The sequence below is a fragment of the Chiloscyllium plagiosum genome, unplaced genomic scaffold, assembly GCF_037043375.1.
Source record: "Chiloscyllium plagiosum isolate Xiang-an unplaced genomic scaffold, Cpla_swu_hap1 HiC_scaffold_14, whole genome shotgun sequence".
NCBI classification, from domain to species: domain Eukaryota; kingdom Metazoa; phylum Chordata; class Chondrichthyes; order Orectolobiformes; family Hemiscylliidae; genus Chiloscyllium; species Chiloscyllium plagiosum.
In genome coordinates this window covers 16,048,231-16,073,152 of record NW_028270152.1, presented here as the reverse complement: position 1 = coordinate 16,073,152, position 24,922 = coordinate 16,048,231, and the positions used below count along the sequence as shown (strand labels likewise).

At 43.1% G+C, this 24,922-nt stretch overlaps 1 protein-coding gene across 5 annotated transcripts in view; it reads left to right on the top strand.

Moving 5' to 3' along the window:
* Positions 1 to 24,922, top strand: part of elk1 (ETS transcription factor ELK1) — a 108,797-nt gene that overhangs the window by 35,386 nt on the left and 48,489 nt on the right. Inside the window, exon 2 of one of the 5 annotated variants that reach the window (XM_087994089.1) lies at positions 9,761 to 9,787. The exons of the other annotated variants lie outside the window; for them this stretch is intronic. The gene's annotated coding sequence lies outside the window, so the exon portion shown is untranslated. The remainder of the gene's footprint in view (positions 1 to 9,760; positions 9,788 to 24,922) is intronic. 5 annotated transcript variants of the gene reach the window in all.

Sequence of the window (24,922 nt, the reverse complement as noted above, 5' to 3'; positions counted from 1 at the left end):
CCCTCTCAGCTGTGCACTATATCATGACTTTGCAATATATCACCTTTTAGGTCAAAATTCTGGAACTCTTTTTCCTAACAGTACAATGCTGTCCCTACACTTCAAGAAATGCATGAAGGAGGCAGATTGCCATCAACTTTTCCAGAGTAATTAGGGGCAGGCACTAATGTTGGCAGCCAGATGCTATGTACAAATTTAAAAGAAGATTCAGTGTAATAAAACTTAGTGTGAAATGCACATGCTTTGAAACAAAATTTGATGCTGAATGACCAGAGCTATAAGGACAGAAGCTTGGTCAGGGTAGGTTTCAATAAAGAAAAGCATGGAGATTTAGAGAGAGATTTTCCGTGGATAGCGCCAAGGCAGCTGAAGGCATGACCACTAATGATGAGAGGGTGGAAATTAGAGTTGTTTGATTTGTCAGACAAGCAGATGTTAGTGACAGATGTTGATGATCAGATTTAAGACACATCCAGCAAAAGAGGCAATTTCAGAGATAACCCTTTGTAAATCTCTAAGCCGACATAAATCAGGAAAAGTAATCAATATAATTGCAAAAAGGTCAGCTTGATTGACCTTTAATTCCTGAATTGTCAGTGCCTCTGGGTACGTTTGGTCATCTCTGTTGTACAGCAAATGCATTGTGAAATGCAAGCTGTATGAGTGGGTAATTGCAAAGCAGATGCAGTATAATGTGTATAAGTTGTGGTTATCCACTTTGGTGGCAAAAACATGAAGACAGATTATTATCTGAATGGCTGTAAATTGAGGGAGGGGAATGTGCAAAGAGACCTGGGTGTCCTTGTTCACCAGTTGCTGAAGGTAAGCATATTGGTGCAGCAGGTGGTAAAGAAGGCAAATCGTATGTTAGCCTTCTTAGCAAGAGCACTTGAGTACAGGAATAGGGATGTCTTGCTGCAATTATGCAGTGCCTTGGTGAGACCATGCCTAGAATATTGTGTGCAGTTTTGGTCTCCTTACCTGAGGGAGGATGTTCTTGTTAGAGAGGGAGTGAAGCAAAGGTTTACCAGACTAATTCCAGGGATGGCATGACTAGCATAGAAGGAGAGGTTAAACTGATTAGGATTGTATTCACTGGAGTTTAGAAGAATGAGTGATGGATTCCATAGTGACCTGTAATATTCTGACAGGATTAGACAGACTAAATCCAGGAAGAATGTTCTCAATGGCTGGGGAACCCAGGATCAGGTGTCACAGTCTAAGTATATGGGGTAAACTATTTAGGACTGAGAAGAGGAGAAATGTCTTCACCTAGAGTGTGCTGGATCAGTGGAGTTCACTAACACTGACAGCAGTCGAGGTCAAAACATTGCATGATTTCAAAAGGAGTTGAATATAGCACTTGGGGCTAAAGGGATCGAAGGGCATGGGGGGGAAAATGGGGAACAGGCCATTGAGTTGGATGTTCAGCTATGATTGTAATGAATGGCAGGGAGGCTTGAGGGGCTGACTGGCATACTGCTGCTCCAATTTGGTATGATTCTATTACTAAATTAATTGGAGGAACAGGCAGAAAGTATAAGCATTGTAAATCCCTGAGAATACATGGAAGTGATGCTGGGAGAGGCCACTTGGCACATTGAACTTATGACAACTCCCTCAACCAGCTAGCAGTTTCTGTTTTTCAACTCTGCCAAAAAGCAGGCCCTTAGTAATCATTTACCAATCCATTGCTAAGTACTGTTTTATTTTGGCTCCTTATGCTGCTGATGTTAATAAGTCTATTGGCTCGCTAGCTAGTTAATTCAGCTGATGACTCCTAACTCTCCCAACCTAGTCTCAATCATTCATCCTTTCTCCAAGTCTTTACAGTTTTTGTTTTCTGAATCCTTCCATGTCTGCGATTGTTTCAGCCTCCCTCACTGTGCTTACTTGGACGTTCCCCATTTGAGCAAATCTTTGTGGAAGACAGCAAAATCAAATTCCAACACTTGTTTCTGGTCACCTCTGTTCTAGATACTCTATAGTCTTACCCAAATGCTCTTTGCATCCTTATTTTTAAAACTTATTTCACAGAATGTGGGCATTTCTGTCTGAGCCACCCTTTACTGAGTATCCCTAATTGCCCTTGAGAAGGTGTTGGTAAGCTTCCTCCTTGACCCCTGCAATCCATAACCTTCCTGAAGTAAGCTTCCCAAAAGATCTTCGACAACACCTTCTAAACCCACCAGCTAGCAGAGCAAGGATAGCAAATGCATTGGAACACCACCTGTAAACTCCCCTCTAAGCCAGTTATCATCCGGACTTGAAAATGTATCAATGTTTCTGGATCAAAATCCTGGAATTGCCTCGTGAATTGCATTGAGTGTCTCTACACCCCAAAGATTGAAGAGATTCAAGATTATGGCTTACCATCAGCTTTGCAAGGGCAAAAGGGGATGATCAGTCGGGCCACTTTTGGAATACTGCATTCAGTTCTGGTCTCCCTCCACAGGACGGATGTTGTGAAACTTGAGAGAGTTCAGAAAAGATTGAGGGTTTGAGCTATAGGGAAGGGGCTATTTTCCTTGGAGCATCCGAGGCTGAGGCGTGACCTTATAGAAACCTATAAAATCGTGAGGGGCATGGATGGGATGAATAGCCAAGGTCTTTTCCCAGGGTAGGGGAGTCCAAGACTAGAGGGCATAAGTTTAGGGTGAGAGGGGAAAGATTTAAAATGGAACTAAGGGGCAACTTTTTCATGCAGAGGGTGGTGAGTATATTGGTATACACTTGGCCCAACCTTCCGAAGAGTAACCCACCCAGACCCATTTCCCTCTGACTAATGTACCTAACATTATGGGCAATTTAGCATAGCCAATTCACCTTTGGACTGTGGAAGGAAACCAGAGTACCTGGAGGAAACCCACGCAGACATGGGGAGAACATGCAAACTCCACACAGACAGTCACCCGAGGCTGGAATTGAACCTGGGACCCTGGTGCTGTAAGGCAGCAGTGCTAACCACTGAGCCACTGTGCCACCCCAATTGACCTTGGACTGATTGGCTTGCCTGGCAGTTAAGCAACAACCTGTGAGTCTATAGACACTGTAGACCAGTTACCATCCCTAAAAGACATTAGTGAACCATTACCATGCCAATGTAATATTTTTTCCAGGTTCTTCCTTTGGATAGACTGATTGCCATTGCCAGTTGCACCATATTAGAAACAGGAGTTATAAGGGAAGTGATGGTCTTGTGGTATCATCACAGGACTGTTTATCCGTTATGGCAGATGGTGGAAATTGAATTCAGTAAAAAAAAGTCTGGAATTAAGAGTGTAATCATAGAATTCCTACAGTGTGGGAACAGGCCATTTTGCCCAAAAAAGTCCACACCGACCTTCCGAAGAGTAATCAGACCCATTCCCCTATCCTTTTACTCTGCATTTACCCCTAATTAATGAGCCTAACCTCCACATCGCTGAACACTCTGGGCAATTTAGTATAGCCAGTTCAGCTAACCTGCACATCTTTGGATTGTGGGAGGAAACCGGAGCACTCGGAGGAAACCCACATAGACTTGGGGAGAATCCCACACAGACGTGGGGAGAATGTTCAGACTCCACACAGACAGTCACCCGAGGCTGAAATCGAACCCAGGTCCCTGCTGCTGTGAGGCAGCAGTGCTAGCCACTGAGTAATGATGACCATGAATCTATTAGGTAAAAACAAAGACTGCAGATGCTGGAAACCAGAGTCTAGATTAGAGTGGTGCTGGAAAAGCACAGCAGGTCAGGCAGCATCCATTGTTGATTGTTGGAAAAAAACATCTGGTTTACTAAAGCCCCTTTAGGAAGAGGGACTACCATCCTTATCATGGCCTACACATGACTAGGCAATGAGGGATGGGTATAAGGCAATAAATGCTGACCTAGCCAGTGATGCCAACATCCTGTGAATGAATAAAAAAAAAGTCATTCAGCCCTTCTTTGTGCCCTTGGTTAGCACTGCTGCCTCACAGCACCAGGGATGCGGGTTCGATTCCAGGTGACTGTCTGTATGTAGTTTGCACATTCTCCCCGTATCTGTGTGGGGTTTCCACCAGGTTTTCTGGTTTTCTCCCACAGTGAGAAAATTGGCTCAGGTGAATTGGCAATGCTAAATCGACTTAGTATCCATGGATGTGCTGGCTAGGGGGATTATGGGAAAATGTAGGGTTATGGGGAGAGAGTTGGGAGGTGTGGGTCTGGTTGGGGTGCTGTTTGGAGGGTCAGTGTGGACTCGATGGGCCGAATGGGCTCCTTCCACACTGTAGGGATTCTGTCATTTAAGGCTGTTACCATTATCAATGGTTTGGTCTAAAGTCCATTTTTTGTTTGCTTTCACTTCCTTCCATCCCCTCCCCCGCAAACCAAACATAATCCTTGATTCTCTTGCCTACCATAAATCAATGTATTTATCTATTTTGTTTTGATGTTCTCTCAGTTGAATTGAGATTGCCAAGCTCATTTCATGTGTAATGCTTAAATGCAGCAGACAGACAGGGGAGACCCAAACATATAAATAGAAAGCAGGAATTTTCAGAATTGCTTTGCCTGAGGTCCACTGAAGATGGTACCTGGTAGGGTAATGAAACATCTGGAAATGAACCTTTCAGCTCAGCGAGCAAACCTATATTCAAAACCTCAACCTGAGCTACAAATCTTCTCAAAACTCACTAAGGGGAGACTCCTGCATTATCCCAGGTTCCTCAAGTAGAACAAAAAACAAAGGACAAACCAGTACAGGAGCAGGCCGTTCAGTTCTCCAAGCCTATGCTGACACATTTCGCCCTTCCATGCTAAAATTGTCTTCACTTACAGGATCTGTAATCCTCTACACCCTTCCTGATCATGTACTTGTCCAGGTGCTTGTTGAATGCTGCCAATGTGTCTGCTTCCTCCTTTGGCGGCGTGTTCCAGGCACTCACCACTCTTTGTGTGAAAAGCTTGCCTCACACATCTCTTAAACATTCCCACCTCCTCCACCCCCGCACCTTGAACCTCTGTCCCCGAGTATTGACCCCTCCATACTGGGAAAAACCTCATACTTTCTACTCTATCCATGCAATTCACAATCTTATAAACTTCTATCCATGGAAGATCAATGTCTTACTCAATGCTTCACCTAGTTCCTTTGGTGTGTTTTTAACATTCATTTTTTTATGAAGGCAGTGATTAAAACAAAACTTTGAAAGATGATGATGGGTTGCAGTTTGTATCATTGCATGACTCTGCGCTTGTGTCAGGGTGACAGAACCGGTTTAACATGTAAAATGTTCACATTTATTAGGCTGGAATAACCTATGTCCTCCCATTTATTATGTGGTACGGTGTTGGTGATGCAGATTCACTCCATTTAAGACGTGGCGTCGGAGACACACTATCAATGGCAATGCAACTGTACTGTTGTCAATCTTATGCCTAAACAATTAGATTCCATGGAGTGCCAGTCTTGGCTAGGCTGTCTGGGTGAAATGAGTGGTCCATCTGTATACAGGACAATCTAGCAGTTGGCAATCTTATTGTTTCAACTTTGATTCAAAATATATTTTAGAAGCCCATCCCTTGTATTGGGAATCTCAAAGCTTCCAGAGACACAATTATGATGTGAGCAGGATGCTCGTGTCTTGTGAGGATTCTGTTTGTCAGGGCTATTTCCTTCCAGGTGCCTGTTGTTTCTGACCATACAACCCCATCAACAGGTTCCTTGCAGTTGCCAATAAAGAAGCTTCGATATTTTCTTACCTCCTTGACAAATAACCCAGCTTGATATCAACAGTTCAAAGGCTTGGCCCTAAAGGAAGACTCAAGGGTCCAGGGACTGCAGGATAGTGTCAAGTGTACTGTCAAAGATCTAGCAGAGGTTTGCATGGGGATGTTGGCCCTCCTGTGTTACATGTTGCCTTTCCTTTAGAAATGTCAGATGGGTTTGGAGGGATATGGGCTGGGCGTAGCAGGTGGGACTAGATTGGGTTGGGATATCTGGTCAGCATGGACGGGTTGGACCGAAGGGTCTGTTTCCATGCTGTACATCTCTATGACTCTATGAGTGCTGGACGTGGGGGTGGAAAGGGCTGGTGGAGTAATGTGTAGTGACAGAATCTACAGTGCCAAAGTGGTGGAGAAAAGTAAAATCCTTTCCCTTTTTACACTCTCTTGCTTTGACCTTGTATAAAGGCTGCACAGTGCAGTGGAAGAAAATCCATTGTTTTTTGAACACAATTGTCTTTATATCTCCATGTAAACTACAAAGGGCATTTTTTTTTAATCAGCCAGGTGTCATTTATTGATCTGTGCTGCTGTACAGTTTTTTTTAAAGCCAGGCTGACTGGCCCTGGAAATGATGGTACTTAAGCCTTAGGTGGTGGTATTGTTAATTGTCATCTTTGATACGGTGGCCCTGAGAGTTGGCCAATCGCAGGGGAATATATTTTCTTTTGTCAATTGTATAAACATGAGAGAGTTAGGACTTTGCACAGTGTGAGTGGGAAGAGCAGCTTCTCATCAAGATTATCATCAATTCGTTTTCCATCTTATAATGCTGAAAATGGATCATTTAGTTTTTATATTTAAAGCTTTCTTTGAATAGGTGTGTTCCACAGGGAAGTTTTTTTTTCAGAATGAACCTAGTGAGGAATTTGCTTTTATTGGTGGATAAATTGGTAACCATGGGGACATGGAGTCACAGAGTCATAGAGATGTACAGCATGGAAACAGACCCTTTGGTCCCACCTGTCCATGCTGACCAGATATCCCAGCCCAATCTAGTCCCACCTGCCAGCACCCGGCCCATATCCCTCCAAACCCTTCCTATTCATATACCCATCCAAATGTCTCTTAAATGTTGCAATTGTACCAGCCTCCACCACATCCTCTGGCAGCTCATTCCATACACGTAATACCCTCTGTGTGAAAACGTTGCCCCTTAGGTCTCTTTCATATCTTTCCCCTCTCACATAAACTTATACCCTCTAGTTCTGGACTCCCCGACCCCAGACTTTGCCTATTTACCCTATCCATGCCCCTCATAATTTTGTAAACCTCTATAAGGTCATCCCTCAGCCTCCGACGCTCCAGGGAAAACAGCCCCAGCCTATTCAGCCTCTCCCTATAGCTCAAATCCTCCAACCCTGGCAACATCTTTTTAAATCTTTTCTGAACCCTTTCAAGTTTCACAACATCTTTCCGATAGGCAGGAGACCAGAATTGCATGCAATATTCCAACTGTGGCCTAACCAATGTCCTGTACAGCCGCAACATGGCCTCCCAACTCCTGTACTCAATACTCTGACCAATAAAGGAAAGCCTACCAAATGCCTTCTTCACTATCCTATCTACCTGCGACTCCACTTTCAAGGAGCTATGAACCTGCACTCCAAGGTCTCTTTGTTCAGCAACACTCCCTAGGACCTTACCATAAGTGTATAAGTCCTGCTAAGATTTGCTTTCCCAAAATGCAGCACCTCACATTTATCTGAATTAAACTCCATCTGCCACTTGTCAGCCCATTGGCTCATCTGGTCCAGATCCTGTTGTAATCTGAGGTAACCCTCTTCGCTGTCCACTACACCTTCAATTTTGGTGTCATCTGCAAACTTACTAACTGTACCTCTTATGCTCGCATCCAAATCATTTATGTAAATGACAAAAAGTAGAGGACCCAGCAGCGATCCTTGTGGCACTCCACTGGTCACAAGCCTCCAGTCTGAAAAACAACCCTCCACCACCACCCTCTGTCTTCTGCCTTTGAACCAGTTCTGTATCCAAATGGCTAGTTCTCCCTGTATTTCATGAGATCTAACCTTGCTAATCAGTCTCCCATGGGGAACCTTGTCGAACGCTTTACTGAAGTCCATATAGATCACATCTACTGCTCTGCCCTCATCAATCTTCTTTGTTACTGCTTCAAAAAGCTCAATCAAGTTTGTGAGACATGATTTCCCACGCACAAAGCCATGTTGACTATCCCAAATCAGTCCTTGCCTTTCCAAATACATGTACATCCTGTCCCTCAGGATTCCCTCCAACATCTTGCCCACCACTGAGGTCAGGCTCACTGGTCTATAATTCCCTGGCTTGTCTTTACCGCCCTTCTTAAACAGTGGCACCACGTTTACCAACCTCCAGTCTTCCGGCACTTCACCTGTGACTATCGAAGATATGGGATAATTGCCAAAACAAATGCCAGACCAGACAACTAACTCTCAAGTAATGAGTTGGATGTATACTTATAAAGAATGTGGACCTCAGGAAAAGATTGTTAGCTTCCGTGTGGCAAATTCTACGTAAAATCTTGTCACACACTTCAAAAATGGACATGATATTCATGGAAAGGAATTAAGGATAAGAACTCTCATTGTTGGGCATAATAAAAAAGATAAAGTCACCATAATCCTTGCTCTTTCATTAAAAAGAGATAACTGGTGGTGAGTTTAACCTGAGCGTTGTCATGCCTCAGTGGAGGAGTGAAGTTCAGAAGGTGGGACCTTCATAGGAACCTCAGCCAATGCAGGAATTGAACCTACGCTGTTGGTGTTACTCTGCATCACTGACTAGCCATGTGGCCAACTGAGCTAACCAGTCACTGATTGGGAATGGTAAGGAACCTTTCAATGAGGTTGTATGGTCAGAAACATCAAGGCATCTAGAAGGAAAAATGTCCAAAGAACTCCTTTCCTCTCTGTTACACAATATCAGCATTGGACAATAGGATGAATGCGATTGCTATTCTGTCCAATTCTCTGTTTATATAGAATATTTTTTAACTTGCTTTTGGATATGTGTGTTGCAGGCAAGGCTAATATTTTTGTCCAGCTTAACTGTCCTAGAGAAAGGAGTGGTGAATCACCTTCTTGAACCACTCCAATCCATGTGGGCGTGCTATTGAGTGACGTCCCTTACTCTATTTCTTCCGTCCATTCAATCAGGAACCTCTGCAACCAAAAGGGTGGCCACTGTGGCTTTGAGCTGTGTTTCCAGAAGGGACCATGATCTATCCCTGTTGTTATTCTCTGTAATGTCTAGGTCTTGACATGATGAGGCAAGCCATGTCCTGTCTATGGCTTCACAGAATATTACATAACACAGTTCAACCAGTCATATAGACTAGGACACTAACAGGGTAAATTTGAATCTGTGTCTGCCCCAGTCCATTGCACTAAGCATTGGTGCAGATCAAGGTAAAATTAGTGCAGATCACCAGAGCCCTACAATTCCCCTCACCCATACAATATGGCAGTAACAGATTGTGTGGTTGTGTCTCCTTGAAAGTAAATACACTTAATTACAATTCAAATGAGATAAAACAATCTGTGGCAATATAATAAAAATGTTGATGTTTCTGTTACCCAGGCAGTTTATGTAACGTGTAACATCGGAATAGTTTATGTCTATATACTGTTTCTGTGAAGGAAGGAAGACAGGCTTGGATTCCTGATTAAGGTCTCTGGCCCGAAACGTTGATTTTCCGACTCCTTGGAATAGACCCGCTATGCTTTCCCAGCAACACACTCTCAACTTTGATCTCCAGCATCTGCAGACCTCACTATCTCCTGCATTTATATAGCACGTTCCACAACTTTACATCCTAAAACGCTTTAGAGGCAATGAAATAAATTTGAAGTTTTGTCCATACTCTGCATCACTGTCCATACTGTAATGTATATAAATCAGATGGTCATTTTTACAGTGTCAGTGGCTACTTATGGGATGCTGTTTGGTTTCACTATAGCCATTATGAATCAGGAAAGTTTGACAGGCTGTTTCTTTTTACACAGACATGTGAGAGAACCAGAAGAAGCAAGGTAAGCTGATGGAGCCTACTTCAGAGGTTCACTGCAGTTGTACAACACATTTACTCTGTAAACCCTGCAAAGGCTGCAGGAGTGTGTGCACTTCAAACACAGGTTGCAGGTTGCAGGTGCCATTTGTTTCCAACACTCTTTGACCTTGTTCAGCTTTGAATGGAATCTGTGGTCGTTGTGCTAGGAGATAGTCACCATCATTTTCCGTTGCGTGTCAACCACATCCTATTTTTACCTCATTCATGGTTCACAATGACGATGCTGACATGCCAATCTATTGAAGACTGAGGTAGCAGTGTCGAATGCTCCAGTGTTCCAAGCAAGTCCACAAATTGACTCTGGGTCATTTCAGCAACTGTAGGCTCTTTCTAGCTTTCTGTTTTCTACTCTTGCCTCCTGAAGATGTTGATTTCATCTCCATGAGTATCATGCCCATTGTTGGACGGTGTGCTGAGACCTTACATGGAATTTATAGCACAAAAACCAATTATGTTGTTCTTGAGAAGGTAGTGCGATATTTCCTCCTTGAACAGCTGTATCCTTTGTTCAGGCCCTTTTTGTGCAGTATAAATTGTTCTCTTTGAGATTGGTATTCTTGAGATTCTGTCCTAATGACTATAAATTATAAAGTTTATACAGTATACATTTATTTTGGCTGTCAGGGCAGGATTATTACATGTTAAGGCTCTAAGGTATGTTAAGCTTAAGAAGCGACATAGCACCCCCCAAAAAAAGTACTTTTTAAAAAAATTCATTCAAGAGATGGGGGTGTACATGGCTAGTCAGCATTTACTGCCCATCCCTAATTGCCCAGAGGGCAGTTAAGAGTCAACCACATTGCTGTGGGTCTGGAGTCACATGTAGGCCAGACCAGGTAAAGATGGCAATTTCCTTCCTTGAAGGACATTAGTGAACTAGATGGGTTTTTTTAATTCCCCAGACGATCGATTCATGGTCATCATTAGACTTTTAATTCCAGACTTTTTAATTGAATTCAAATTCTACCAACTGCCGTGGTGGGATTTGTGCCTAGATTCTCCCGAACATTATTTGAGTCTCTGAGTTATCAGTCCAGCGATAATACCACTTGGCCGTCTCCTTCTCTTTCATATTCTGATAATAAAAACAGAGATACCAAATTTTATATTTGTGTATAAGTGTTGGTAAATGTGTAATTAAAAACAAATAATTGAACTTGCAATAAACCTAGTTGCATTATGAAATACTTTCAAATGAAATACTTAATGATTCCTTAATTAGCATTAGCATTTATACAAACTTCTAATCTTCAGCAACACGAGTAATTGCAGAAATCAGCACTTACTAAATGGAAGCAGCAATACAACCTGCTTAAACTTTAAAACATTTATTGTTCATGATTTTTTTGGTTAGCAAAGTCACAGTTGATACCCTCAAATGATAAGGTATGAACTGTATCACTTTCCATTCATGTACTGATTGTCCAGTCAGCTTTTCTTGCAGAGTTCTTGCCTCTGCCAGCAATTTAAATCATTCTACTGTTCAGTTATGAAACTAGCCATTTTTTACCAATAGACTCCAAAAGAGCCACAATGTTGCTTCGACCTTAGGAATAGCCATCTGCATCTTATCATAGAATCCCTACAGTGTGGAAGCAGTCCATTTGGCCCATCGAGTCCACACCAACACTCCAAAGAGCATCCCACCCAGACCCAAACCCAAAACCAAACTCCTACCCTGTAAACATGCATTTGCCATATCTCATCCAGCTAACCTGCATATCTTGGAACACTATGGACAATTTCCCATGAACAATCCACCTAACCTGCACATCTTTGGACTGTGCAAGGAAACTGGAGCATGGGGAGAATGCACAAACTCCACAGAGACAGTTGCCCGAGAGTGGGATTGAACCTGGATCCCTGGTGCTGTGAGACAGCAGTGCTAACCACTGAGGTACTGGGCCGCCATTTATCTTGGATGATGACTTGGGAATGGTCCTGGTGACTTAAGTGTCCTTTACTTGAACACTTTTCCGTGATGTAGGCTTAAAGTTATTTAGCTCTTCAGTGAGATTTACGCCAGAACATTATCAGATAATCTTTCATCAGATTCTTTCCACCTTCACACAGCTGTTTATCCAAGGCATCTAAATCAACCAAAGATGACAAACAATTTCATGAATTTTTGCTGATTTCTTCAAGTTGGTAGCAAGCACGAATGTCATAGGAATCAAAACTTTCACTCAAAACATATTTATTGGAGAAAGTGTATCATTGGTGTCGGTGTATCATCATCATTGACCTTTCTTTTCCAAATTCTTTTTCCTTTCATTTACATTCTGACTATCTACATCAGAGAGGTTTTCTTTTATTTTGAGTTTAATTTCAACAAAACTTTCTCAAATTCCGTTGACAAAATCATAGAAAGCAACATTAAGCATTGGACTGTCTGTGTATCCTTCAGGCCATTATTGGTTTTGTGGAGCTGATCTAACAAATAATTCCGAAGTTCTATCTTGAGCACAGATTCCAGTTCCACCATGTTTCCCCTGCAAAAGACTACCTTCTGTGCTTGTATCACCTTTGTCACTGTAATCTGTATGTATCACACAACATCAGGTTAAATTGCCCCACTGGCTGCTTGACAAAGGAGCAGCACTTCAAAAGTTAGTACTTTTTAGATTAGATTTCCTACAGTATGGAAACAGGCCCTTCGGCCCAACAAGTCCACATCAAACCTCCGAAGAGCAACCCACCCAGAGCTATTCTCTTACATTCACTCCTAATGTACCTAACATTATGGGCAATTTAGCATGGCCAATTCATCTAACCTGAATTGGTTTGTGGGAGGAAACCGGAGCACTGGGAGAAAACCCACGCAGACACAGGGAAAACGTTCAAACTCCACACAGACAGTCGCCCGAGATCAGAATTGAACCTGGGGCCCTGGCGCTGTGAGGCAGCAGTGGTAACCACCATGCTGTCCCAAATAAACCTGTTGGACTATAACTTGGTGTTGTGTGATTTTTAACTTTGTCCACCCCCATCCAACATCCTCCTCCACATCATTAGTATGTATCTACTAGATGGGATTTGCATTAAAAGAAAGGGAAGGACTTGCATTTAAATATTACCTTCCACAACTGAATGGCATGCTAATACAATTTACTGCTCAAGAATGACCTTTGAAATGTAGTCTTTGTTGGAGTGGAGGAAATCCATGAGCCAGTTTGTGCTCAACGATGTTCCATGAACAGCAATGTGAAAATGGTTGGATGATCTGATTTTTGGGACGTTGGTTGACATAAGCCAGGACACCAGGAATAACTAAATAAGTCCAAAAGAACGGTGGATACTATAAATCAGAAACCAAAGCAGATTTGCTGGAAAAGCTCTGCTGGTCTGGCAGCACCTGTGGACATAAATCCGAGTTAACGTTCCTGGTTGAGTGAACCTTCCTCAGAACCCAGGAATAACTCTTGCTCTTAGGACAGAGTTTTAACAAAGACTTGACATCCGTATATAAGGAGTAGCAATCCTTTAGCATGTGGAGCAACAGCTGTGTTTTTGTTTGCTTTAGTCGTTTTTAATTCATTACCATCTGACTTCAAGGTTAAATGTGTTGTAAGGGTAAAGTTTCAGAAGGAGTTAATGTCCTTATTGAGCTCTATCCAATCTGAAGATGTCACAGGGTGTTTAGAAGGAGGTGATGAATAAGTACCTAAAGGAAGCAAATGTATTCTGTGCAGCATCCAAGAGTATTTAAATTATGCCTGAGTCGTTTTGAAAACTATACCTATTGTTAACATGCAATGAACTGCTTGTTTTGTAAGCTGAATACCTCTTCTGTTTAGGAACACCAGTGGTTTACCTTCTGTCACTGATAATTACATGGACCTAAATTCACCACAGAGGAGGATTGGTGTCAGTGAGCAACCCAAGTACTATATGGTGACAGCGTGGTATTTGAAAATGTAACAAATGGAGCCATAGCTGATAGTGACGCCAGTTCAAAGTGCTTTTAGATTGAGTCTGGGCAAGAGATGGAGAAATAGCATTGTCCTATCCTTTCTGAATACTCTGATGAGGATAAGCTTTTGTAGCAGAGCCTCACAAACTCTGGACACAAGATATAAAAAGCAAACATATCTGGTTAAAAATCACACAACACCAGGTTATAGTCCAACAGGTTTGTTTGGATGCACTAGCTTTATACTTCACAACCACCTGATGAAGGAGCAGTGCTCCAAAAGCCAGTGCTTCCAAATAAACCTGTTGGACTATAACCTGGTGTTGTGTGATTTTTAACTTTGTACACCCCAGTCCAACACTAGCACCTCCAAATCATGAAAACGTATCTGGGACAGTCAGTAAATTGAAAATGGAATTAAAGAGAAACCCACAGAATTGTTGGGAAATGGAACTCCCTTTCATATTGATTACGGGAGGGAAGTAAGGTGGAGGTATTTAGAAGAAGCGAGATAAACACCGGAAGGAGAAAGTAGTGGAAGATGATACTGATGGGGTTCGATTAAACAAGATTGGAAGAAGGTTTATATGGAATACTAATACCCATTTGGAATTGTTAGTTTTAATGGCCTTTGTCTATTCTGTAGGTACTTTGTATATTTTATTGTTATTAGTCCTTCTAAATTTTTAATACAATATTTTTGTATCTTAATTCTGAGATTTGACAGGATTATTTAAAATCATGAAGGGTGATTGATAGAATATGGAAGAAGTGACTGATCTCCCAAGCAGGGCAGTTGACAACCAAAGGATACAGATATTTGCCAAAGAACAAAAGATCTGGGTGTAGTTATTTTCACGAGGTGTCACAAAGCTGGTCCTTTTTCTAAAATTTGTTCCTTCTTCTTAAGGATACCATGTCCTTGGTTTTTGTCAGAGGGGTCATAAAACCGTCCTGGCTCCAAATTGGCTGTTTTGGTACAGAGATGAAAGAGTTTACTGAGAGGCCTTTTTGTTTATACATAAACAGATGAGACTTTAGTCAAAAGCTTTTATGTTTTAGAAGTGACCTGTATAATGAAACGGGAGTGGTCAGTCCTAAAAGCTGAAGTCTTGTTTGAGTAAGTACAGCAGAAGCTGTGTGGAAACAGGCTGCTGAACTCTCTCTCATTCTGCCTTTCTAACTTGGACATCTTTGTCTCATTTTTGCTCTGTGTTTAAGGAGTTTGTTTACTGGGACTGTTGCACATTTTTTTTGGGACAACATAATTAAGTCTAGTTTGGATAGACTGAGTTCTGTGGGTATTCTATACTCTGTTCTTTGTGTTGGATTCTGTAATTTTGTGAATAAATGTTTGTCTGTTTTAAATCCTGGTAGTCAACCTAGCTAACCTACTCTGGATAATTTTCACTGTACACTTACCAAAGCAAATTGCAAAGTTATGCCTGGGTTACCTGCTTAAGAATGTTTTGAGTGGTCTGGCCTAATCCATAATAGAGGTCAGCCAGGTGGACATCAATATGAGATCCCTGACTGAGGCTGTTAACCTGATCCAAGCAGGGAGCCCTGGTTGATAGATAAAAACAGGGGTGTCAGAGGTTCTGTTCATTCTGACAGCTGCTTCTGAGGGAGCTGGATCAGTGTCAAGAATTTCCCATGTGTAAATAAAGGGTTACTTGGTGATGGGATACCAGCCTTTGGAGAGTTATTTAACTGGGATGAAGGGTTTTGTCTTATGAGGAAAAGTTGAGCAGGTTGGGCCTATACCCATGAGTAAATATTTTACTTTGTCAGAAAGGGACTTGAATTGCCGATGATATGACACTCTTCAAAGGGCACCGTAGATAAGCTGGAAGCTGGAAGAACACACCAAGCCAGACAGCATCAGAGAAGTTGATGTTTCAGGAATCACCCTTCTTCAGGGTAGGGGGAAGATGGATATAAAGGGCGAGGGGCAGGAGGGTAAGTGGATAGAGGGGGTGGAGTGGTGAGATAGTGATCAGTGAATACAGGTGGTGGACATGACCATCAACTAACCAGGTCATACCGACCACCTGCATTCACCTATCATGACCTCACCACTTCGCCCCTCTCCTCACTCATAATCCCCACCCCCGCCTCACCACTTTATCTGCACCGCCCCCTACCCCTACCACCATTCCTGAAGAAGGGTTATACCCAAAACGGTGACTTCTCCACCTTATAATGCTGCCTGGCTTGCTGTGGTTCTTCCAGCCTCCTGCTTGCCCACTTTGGATTCTAACATCTGCAGGGTTTTTTTGCCACTTCAGAGGACAACAGCACTAACAGATATCCATACACTGAAAATGAGACACACCTTTTGAGCACTATAGAAACGTTATGACATATCTCTGAAGCAGGTGGAACGTGAACGCAGGCCTCCCTGTCCAGAGGTTGGAACACTACCATTGTTGCGCAGGAAATCTCAAATTTATCTTTTTTGCTTGTTGAGGAAATTTGATGTGAATTTCTCCTGTCCAAAATTCAGGCAAATTAACCACCATGGTGTTTCAATTGGTCATTTACACATTTGGAACAGCTTGTGGAGTAGTCAGGCTTGATTACCAGTGCTGTCCTCCCATCAGGATTGTAACCAACAGCAGTTTCTAAGCCCATCACTTAGAAGAATGAGAGGTGATTCTGAGAGGGCTTGACAGGACAGATGCTGAAAATGTGTTTCCCCTTGCAGTAGAGGACAGAGTCTAAAGAGAAGCAGCTCTGCCATTCAAGGCAGAGTTGAGGAGGAATTTCTTTTCCCAAAGAGTCATGAATCTGTGGAATTCTCTTCCCTTGAGAGCAGTTCAGAAGAATATTCAATGACACAGCAATGGAGGCTCTGTCACTGAATATATTCAAGACTGAACTCCACAAACTTTTGATAGACATGGGTGTCAAGGATACTAGGGACCCCGAAGAACGGTCATCTGACTCGAAGCGTTAACTTTGCATTCTCCTCACTGTAACTGACAGACCTGCTTTCTGTATTTGGATCAGCTCATCCTCAAGGTTATTCAGTGGTGGAGTAGGTTCAGTGAGCTGGAAGACCGCCTCCTGCCAGTCTTTCGTTTGACCTTAAAAGGATCAGCGGGGAAATGAGAAAACTATTTTTTAGCAAATCAAGTTGGTAGGATCTAAATGTTCTGCCTGAAAGGACGTCAAAACGGATTCAGTCTGAACTTTGAAAAGGTAATTGGATATCGACTAGAAAAGAATAATTGTACGGCCACGGAGAGTGGGATTATTCCGTCAGCTGTATTTAAAGGTCAGCACAGGCCTGAGAACAGTCTGCTGTGTTGGAAGATGCGAGGGTTTCCTTTAAGGCAAGTTTCTCCCATCTCTGCCTGTTTGTCCTGTTACCTCTGCAATCATGAATGGGGCACATGCACGGACTTATCTCGTGCTTAACGTATCAGAGAATGCAGAGGCAAGCCGGTCTAACATAATGTTCCTCCTCTAGCCTATCCAAGCCTCCGATTAAAAACCAAGTGCGAGTGGACTCAGGCCAGTATCAAGCCACACTCTGTGCTCTGACCTTCAGCTGCCTAACGTTTGTTTGATAAACATCAGAATGCAGTGGGCCTGTTGTGTAATTGCTAGGTGCTACACACATAAGACAGATGCTTGCCGAGACTGTAGTACACCAAGCGTCAGTTAATATGGCTACTTGTAGAATTACTGGCTGGGAAAATACACTTTGTCCCTGGGTCAGAGTCCTTCGCTAGATCATTGCCTTGGCCAAATAGCCCTTCTGATTAGACATAGAGCAGACAGGCAGTATGCATGAAAACTGGCAACATTTTAAAATATGGCACAACTCAACAAGCAATGGAAATAAGGGCAGACATACCAAAATACTTTTCAAAAACATTTAGAAGGTTTCTGTTTTTGAATTGCTCTGGAGGGAGATAAATTTGGCCTCCATTCAGAAACAAAGGCAGCTTTAATTGACTGTTTGCCATTCATATACTTGGCAGCTCATTTTGCTTTTCTGTGTACACAGTGTGCTAATCCACAGTAGATCAGTACTAGTGATCGTTTGACTTGGCCTGACATTTTTGTATTTCCTGTCTACATTTGTAATATTTTTGTGAGAGTTATTTTTTTATCTTCATCTCCCCCCCCCCCCCCCCCGCCGTTTTTCAGTTCCGTAAAGCTTGAAATTTTAGGTCGAACTCCTGCTCCAGAAAGCTGAGCACAAAATTCAAGGCTGACATTCCACTGTAGTACCGACGGGCTGCTGCACTGTCAGAGGCGCTGTCTTTTGGTGCAACTTTAAACTGAGAACTTCACGGGCAAAGGATCCCACGACACTATTCAAAGCAAAGTTAAGAGTTAACTCCAGTGTCCTGGCCAGCATTTATCCCTGAAACACTATTATACAAATAGATTATCAGATCATTATTACAGTTCTGTTTGTGGGAGCTTGCTGTGCACAAATTGGCTGTTAAATTTCCAACATTACCCTTCACCGTTACCCGTCAAAACTACTTTGTGCTTCAAAAACAAAAATTGCTGGCAAAGCTCAGCAGGTCTGGCAGCATTTGTCTAGAGAAATCAGAGTTAGCGTTTCGGGTCCGGTGACCCTTCCTCAGAACTTTGTGCTTTGTAGGCTGTTATGTTGGGAAAAGCACCAAGAAAATGCCATTCATCTGGTCCACCCATTTAGGTTGCAATTGTGCACTGCTCCTACTGAACGTCAAGCGTGGAGTCTTTAAGGGCCAAAGGGAAAAAGTAGGCCAACTCAGGGAGGATAATGATAAACAAATTTCATAGAAATTGTCTGTCGATAGAGCGGTTTGAATGCTGAAATGATTTCCATTCCTCTTATTTAAGACCAGTAGGAGACATTTTTTAAAAATTCCTCACAGAATGTGGGCATCACTAGCTGGCCAGTATTTGTTGCCCTAGCTTCCCTTGAACTGAGTGTCTCTCTAGGCCATTTCAGAGGGAAGTTGGGAGTCGACTACATTGCTGTGGGTCCAGAGCCACATGTGGGCAAGACCATGTGAGAGTGGCAGATTACCTTCCCTCAAGGGCATTTCTGTGCCAGATGTTCTTTTTTTCTGGCAGTCGGCAATTGCTTCACAGGCATCAGTAGATTCTTAATTACAGATTTTTTTTGTTTTAAACAGAATTCAAAATACAGCATCTGCCGTGGCAGGATTTAGAACTTAGAATTCCTACAGTGTGGAAACAGACCCTTTGGCCCACCAAGTCCACACCGACCCTCTGAAGAGTAACCCACCCAGACCCATTCCCCAACCCAAACATCCTACATTTACCTCTGACTAATGCACCTACATATCCCTGAACACTATGGGCAATTTAGCATGGCCAATTCACTAACGGGCCAATCTTTGGATTGTGGGATGAAACCCGAGCACCCAGACAAAACCCATGCAGACACGGGGAATGTGCAAACTCCACACAGACAATGGCCCAAAGTTGGAATCAAACTCGGGTCCCCGGCGCTGTGAGGCAGCAGTGCTAACCATTGCGCCACCGTGCCGTCCTCACTTCCTTTTGAACTTGGGTCCCAGAACATTAGCCGAGTTTCTGGATTAGTAGATAACACCACTAGGCCATTGTCTCCCCAGTGAGGATGACGGGGTCAGAGTCAGGCCTTGTTACAGATTCCCTCTGATTTGATGAATCCTTTTCTTTTGTGTCAGTGTGTTGTGCTCCAGATAGATAAGCAGACCTACACGATAGCGAGGACTGCAGATGCCGGAGATCAGAGTCAAGATTAGAATGGTGCTGGAAAAGCACAGGAGGTCAGGCAGTATCCGAGGAGCAGGAAAATCATTCTTTTGTGGCAGTGGATAAGCAGACCTCCCAATGCCTGTGCACCACCGACCAAAGGTGTGGTGGATTTCTCCCTCACTTGCCCAGATTGGTGCAGTTCCAACAAAACTAAAGGCTTGGCACCATCCAGATCAACGCAACTGTCTGGATTGGCACCCCACCCATCACCTTCAACATTCACTCTGTCATCACAGAGGCAACACTGTGTACTAGATGCACCATGGCAACTCATCAAGGCTCCTTTGACAGCACGGTCCAAACCTGCAACCTCACTTGGAAGGACAAGCGAAGCAGAGGCTTGGAAACACCATCCTCAGCAAGTTCCCACACAGGAACTGTGTACAGGTAGTTTTTCTATAATGTAATGGTTGTGTTCTTGTGGAACCCTGCATTACAGAAAAATCACACTTTAGAAACCTTGCTTAGTGTTGATGATGTAATCGCATTACAGCCAACACACTCTTTAAAAGTTTGCACTTCAGAAACTCCCTAATTTCAGCGAATTCACGTTAACAAAATGTACGTTATAGCAGAATGACCTGTAATGCCACCAGTCTTTCACTGGACCCAAATCCTGGAATATTTGTATCTGGAGCAGATAGACTTTAGGCCTTCAGGAAGCAGATCCCCAACACCTTCTCATGTACAATTGGAGATGGGCAGGAAATGTTGATCAAGCCAGTACCACTCACTGTGCTAAAAATGAATAAAAGAAAATCCGGTCTTGGGCCAGTGCTAACAGTACCCTTGTTTTGGTAGCCACCTGCTAGATTGAGTACAGGTTGGGTATTGAATGGGTCTTAAAATTGTCCCTTTCTCCTAATGGAGCAGCTAGAGGCCTCTATCATTGTTGGCGGCTTACATCAATATTTGAGTACAGGAGGATGATTATGTGGATTTACCCCATTTGGTTTGAACCCTGATTGGCAAATTTGTGTTCTTAATATTTTTAATTTTGTTGCAGTTAAATATACCTTTTAGTGCTTAAAAGCTCTGTTATCTGTGACACATATTTTGTTATAGAGTATGACATAAGACCACATTTAATCTCATGATCGAATGACTGAAAATACAACATTTGTTTTTCTGACATCCTTGTTTCTGGTAAAACTAGATTATTGTTAAAGTGCTGTAGCCCAATCACGGAAGAGAAAGCCTGTCTATGAGGGTGGTAATCAAATCGTGGAAAGGCAGTGGTTGCCTAAACCCTCCTGAAATTGTAAAATCGTTGTTAACCCTAACGAATCATTGAGGAAACATTCAGTTTGTTTTGTGAATGTTTTCATTTGTGATGTTCTCATCCTAATACTGATTTTCAGGTAGTTTTCAGAACAGCTACTTACAACTCTTAAACATGACAGTCATCACCTTAGTAAGCACAGTTCCAGTTATTCACCAGGCTATATGCTATGGGTAAGCTGATCAAAAGTTCAATGTTGAGTTTCACAGGCCAAATACATTGGGAATCAGACAAACCAGCCAGCTTCCTTTTTCACACAAAAGCTAAGAAAAGGACTGACTCCTTAAATTAACAGGAGAGATATTTGGTGTGTTTGATGACAAAATTTCACCTCTATCTCTGACACTCACCTGTACTCGCATGCTATCCAACAGGTTGGCCTTTCATCCATCTTCTTCAGACATGGTGGAATTATCTTTCTGCCATCTTTGTCTCATTTTGTTTGTCCAGCTTCCACTCTTCCTCTGCAGAATGTGCTGACAGTTGCCAGTATTCAATACCAGCATACACTGGTGTCATTTTACAAGACCTGTGTGTGCTGCTGTCAGTGCACCATCAGTTTAATTGCCCACTGGTGCTTGTGTACAGCTCCAGCACTGTTGCCAATGTACAATACCAGAACCACTTGTAGCAGTGTACACCATCAGCATAAGACTATAAGATAAGGGAGCAGAAATTAGGCCATTCAGCTTATCGAGTCTGCTCCGCTGATAAGTTTCTCAACCCCATTCTCCCACTTTCTCCCCATTACCCTTGATCCCCTTGACAATTGAGAATCTATCAATCTCTGTCTTGAATGTACTCAATGACCAGGCCTCCACACCCTTCTGTGGCAGTGAATTCTATAGATTCCCCACGCTCTGTCTGAAGAAGTTTCTCATTATCTTTGTTCTAAAAGGTCCTCCCTTTACTCTAAGGCTGTGCCCTCAGAGCCGCGTCTCTCCTACCAGTGGAAACATCTTCCCAATATCCACTCTGTCCAGGCCATTCAGTATTCTGTAAGTTTCAATTAGATCCCATCTCATCCTTTTAAACTCCATCGAGTATAAACCCAGAATCCTCAAACATTCCTCATATGTTACATTCTTCATCCATTGGTGTCTGTCCTCAATGCAAAGATATGTTAATATCCATGTCCAATGTAAATGCCTACTTTAAGGTTACAGGGTACAGGGTCACCATGTACAATGTACAATGCCAGCTGCCATTTGAGCAGCATCTAATGCCAACATGCTCCAGTGCCAGTGTATAGTGGCAGCACCCCTAGGTACCTCACCCAGTTGGCAGCTCTTTATATGTTGGGACTGCCTGTGTGTGTGTCAGCAAATGATTCAACCATTACCACTTACCTTGACTTTATCTAACGTGCTGTGCCCACACACCTTTCCCATTACCAGTCACTGCAGAGTAATCAGGAGTGGAAGCCTGATTTCACACCACCCATCTCTGCCTCAGCCCTTCCACGGTCCTAACATTCGGAAGTGTCTCTGGTTGAGGTTTATTAGTATTGTGCACCTGGGGCATTAGTACTTCATCTCTGGGAGCTCCCTCCAATGTTCGCTAATACTATGCTTAGCCGTGAATAACCCAAGCTCTTTCTGCTGAAGATGAAGTGGCTGATTGATTGAGGGACTGTCTGGTGCTTATACCTTGAGGCATGGTGACTTTGTCATGTAGATGCTTGCGGCAGCCATTTTTGTGCATAGAAAGATCCCAGCAAAGACAATAAGGTGATTGACTAATTTTGTTCAGTTTTTGTGTTGGTTAAGAGAGAACCTGTGTCTATGGTTACTTGCTTTCCTTTCAAGAGTGTCGTGGAACCTTTAAAACCCTTGATTAGTCAAGTGGGAGCTCAGCTTCTCAGCAGCAGTGTAGCAGTCTGACCATATCAAACTGAAGTGTAAATTCAGATATAAATTCATATCCTACTCATATGCACAAACTTGTGACTCAGAGGTCAGAGTATGTCAATTGAGCCAAGGTGATACTTAAAAAGAGAAGTTCCAAAATCTTCCATAGATCCCATATCCCTGCACTGTATCATACAGTCATAGAGGTCCACAGCACAGAAAAAGGCTCTTTGGCCCATCAAGTCTGGGCCAGTTGAAAAACAAACACTGAATTATTCTAATCCCATTTGCGAGCACTTGGCCTATTGTCTTGGCATCGCAAATGTGCACTTAAATGCTTCTTAAATAGTATGAAAGTTTCTGTCGTTATTACTCCTGCAGTGAAAGCATTTTTCCTCACATCTTGCCTTTACCTAAATCCATTCCCTGTAGTGATATATAAGTTTGAAGACACTTACAAATTGATTCATAAACCACTTCTTCCCCACTGTTATCAGACTTTTGAACAGACCTCTCAAATGTTAATGTTGATCTCTCTCTCTTCATCTTCTTTGCAGCTGTAACACCATATTCTGCACTCAGTTCTGCCACTCTGATGCATCTTGCATGGTACGATCTGCCTGTATAGCATGCAAAATGACACTTCTTACTGTATCTCAGTACATGACCTTTCAGAGGTTTATAAAATCATGAGGTTCATGGATAGAGTAAACTGAAAAGGTTTTTTTCCCTGGGGTGGGGGAGTCCAGGGATAGGTTTAGGGTGAGAGGGGAAAGATTTAAAAGGGGCCACTTTTTCACACAGAGGGTGGTGTGTGTATGGGATGAGTTGCTAGAGGAGGTGGTGGAGACAAAAACAAACTGCAGATGATGGAATCCAGGGTAGACAGGCAGGGGGCTGGAAGAACACAGCAAGCCGGGCAGCATCAGGAGGTGGAGAAGTCGACGTTTTGGGTGTAACCCTTCTTCAGGACTGGGTGGGTGTAGGGGAGCTGCAGGTAAAGTGGGTGGCAGGGACTGGGTGGTGAAGTGAGGATAGGTGAACTTGGTTGGTCAATGGGAGGAATGAATCTGGTTGGTGGCAGGGAGGAGTGGAAGGGAGGGGGAGGTGCTGGGAAGGGAGTATGGGGGTGGGAAGGGAGGTTATTTGAAATTGGAGAACTTACTGTTGAGTCCTCCAGGCTGTAGGTTGCCCAGGTGGAAGATGAGGTGTTGTTCCTCCAATTTGCGGTTTGGTTCATTGTGGCAATGGAAGAGGCCAAGGATGGTCATGTTGGAAAGGGAGTGGGAAGGGGAATTAAACTGGGCAGCAACTGGGAAGTCTGGTCGGCCCCTGCGGGCCCGGTTGAGATGCTCGGCGAACCGTTCCCTAAGTTTACGTTTGGTCTCCCCGATGTAGAGAAGTGGTGGAGGCTGGTACAATTGCAACATTGAAAAGGTATCTGGATGGTATATAAATAGAAAGGGTTTAGAGGGATATGGGCCAAGAGGGAAATGGGACTAGATTAGGTTAGGATATCTGGTCGGCATGGACAAATTGGACCGAAGGGCCTGTTTCAGTGCTGTACATCTCTATGACTCCATGTGACAACAGTCAATCAATCAATCATTCGTTGATCCCTCCATCAAGGGGAGAAGTTCCTACATATCTAAGCTCCTCAGTTTTATAATCTCTATCACACCTCCTTTCTGTCTCCTATGCTTTAAGGAAAACAACCTCAATCTGTCAAATCACTCTTTATAACTGAAAGTTTGCAGCCCAGGTGACATCCTGATAAATCTCCTCTGTACCATCTCCAGTGCAATCACATCCGTCCGACAATGTGGATTCCTGAACTGCACACCATACTCTAACAGTGACCTACCCTCTCCCTATTCGGAGTTTCCAGCATTTGCCCTGTCTGCTGACTACCATTTCCTCTCCTCTGAACCTTCAGTGGATTGCCAGTGGTTTCTGTTTGTTCTTCACTTTCAAGGCAGAGTGCTTTCACTTTGAAACCAGAACCTTGTGGCTTTGAGTCCCCACTGCAGAGATCGGAGCCCAGAATCCAGGATGATGTGATGCATTTTGGAAGGTCGAACTCGAATGCTGAATATAGGATTAAAGACAGGATTCTTGGCAGTGTGGAGGAACAGAGGGATTTGGGTGTGCAAGTACATAAATCCCTCAAAGTTGCCACCCAAGTGGATAGGGTAGTTAAGAAAGCATATGGTGTTTTGGCTTTCAATAACAGGGGGATCGAGTTTAAGAGCCACGAGGTTTTGCTGC